General features: G+C 59.4%; 1 protein-coding gene across 1 annotated transcript in view; it reads right to left on the reverse strand.

Moving 5' to 3' along the window:
* The window catches only part of CEP68 (centrosomal protein 68), a 28,286-nt gene extending 28,206 nt beyond the window's left edge, over positions 1 to 80 (reverse strand). The window contains exon 1 of the mRNA XM_021709506.1: positions 17 to 80. The gene's annotated coding sequence lies outside the window, so the exon portion shown is untranslated. The remainder of the gene's footprint in view (positions 1 to 16) is intronic.
* Between the last annotated feature and the right edge of the window lie 1,441 nt (positions 81 to 1,521).

The following is a 1,521-nucleotide window of genomic DNA, read 5'->3' on the forward strand; positions in this document are numbered from 1 at the left end:
CCCGGCCGCCGCCTACCTACCGCACCGCCAACGCTTCGCGGGTCCGGAGCGGCCTCGGCAGCCCCATGCGGTGGCCCTGAGCCGGGGGTCCCAGGCGGCAAACGCAGCCCTCCCACTGAATCCCGGAACGCTCGGGGCGGGACTGAGCGCCGAGCCCTCCTTTCGGGCCCGCCCCCTCTCCCTCCGCGCGGAGGACTTTCGGTGGACCGAAACGGCCAATCCCAAAGCCCCTTACAAAGGGCCGACCAATAGGAGGTACACTTCTGAAAGAAGAGCCCACCCCTTGCGTCGTCTTGGCCTATGGGAGGCTTGATCTTCCCTGGGGGCTGTCCTCCCTTGCTGTCGGCCCTTCGGCCTCTGGTTCACCTCTCGGCGTAGAGCGGGGTCGCGCGAGGGCTGGCGGGGAGGGGAAGGGTGTCGGGGGCGCTGTCTCCTGGCTCATGGCCGCACCCGGAGTCATGTGTTCATTCATTCGTTTTGCGCTGGGCGCACCGTGGTGTCCTGGCGCGCCGCTGCCAGGAGGCGGTCCCGCAGCTTTTCGCTGTGCTTCTGTTTCCATGCGTGTTTAAACTACCGGGCGGCGTGACCGAGGCCCGACAGGTGCTTCGGGGCGGGGCGGAGGCTGGGGACAGTCTCAGGGAGGAGGTGGGACTTGTGCTCGGAAAGGATGTGGATAAGTGATCCAGGAGCCGCTGAGCGGCTGGCTAAGGAACATCGGTGATGGAATCCGAGGGAAAGTGGGAACCCGCCCGTAGGAGGCCACGATGCACATCCCTTCCTCGCCAAAATCAAAAAGAAAATCCCGTGTGCACCCAAACAAAATTATCTGTAGGTCAGTTGCTGCTCTTACTGTCCAGTGAGACACCCTGGGTAAGACAAAATCTCGGAGCAGCCAGGCGCGATGGCACAAGCCTGTGATCCCAGCACTTTAGGAGGTCGAAGAGAGAGGATGGCCTGAGTCCAGCAGTGAGACCTGAGAACCTAACGATACGGCTCTTTAGCTTTTATTGTTCAGCGCAATCCTGAGGCGTGGAGGAGCTACCCCCAGGTTGGCAGGGGGTAGAGATCATGTTATACCCCATGTCAGACCCGCTCCTCCCTCCTGGTGACTTTATCTCAGCAGCACTGTCGGCAATCTGGCTTAACCTAAATTCCTGCCACTTCATGAAACAGATCTGTAAATGTCTGAACCCCACCTGTGGACAGGGTACAAATTCTTTCCCTCCGAGCTCCGGAGCCCCAGGTAGTTTAAGAGATAAGGGCTTGTGGGATTTCCCCAAACCTATCAGAATAGCTCAGCCGATTTTGTTTTGTTTTTGTTTTTTTGAGTGGGAGTCTCACTTTGTCGCCCAGTCTGGAGAGCAGTAGGACGCTCACAGCCACTGCAGCCTCGACCTGCTGGGCTCCGACGATCCTTCCGCCTCAGCCTTCCAAGTAGCTGGAACCACAGGTGCGAGCCACCACGCCTGGCTAATTTTTTGATTTATTGTAGAGACGAGGGCTCACCAGGTTGCCCGGGCT

This window comes from Carlito syrichta, unplaced genomic scaffold, assembly GCF_000164805.1.
Source record: "Carlito syrichta isolate Samal-C Ts95f unplaced genomic scaffold, Tarsius_syrichta-2.0.1 Scaffold242728, whole genome shotgun sequence".
Classification (NCBI taxonomy): Eukaryota; Metazoa; Chordata; class Mammalia; order Primates; family Tarsiidae; genus Carlito; species Carlito syrichta.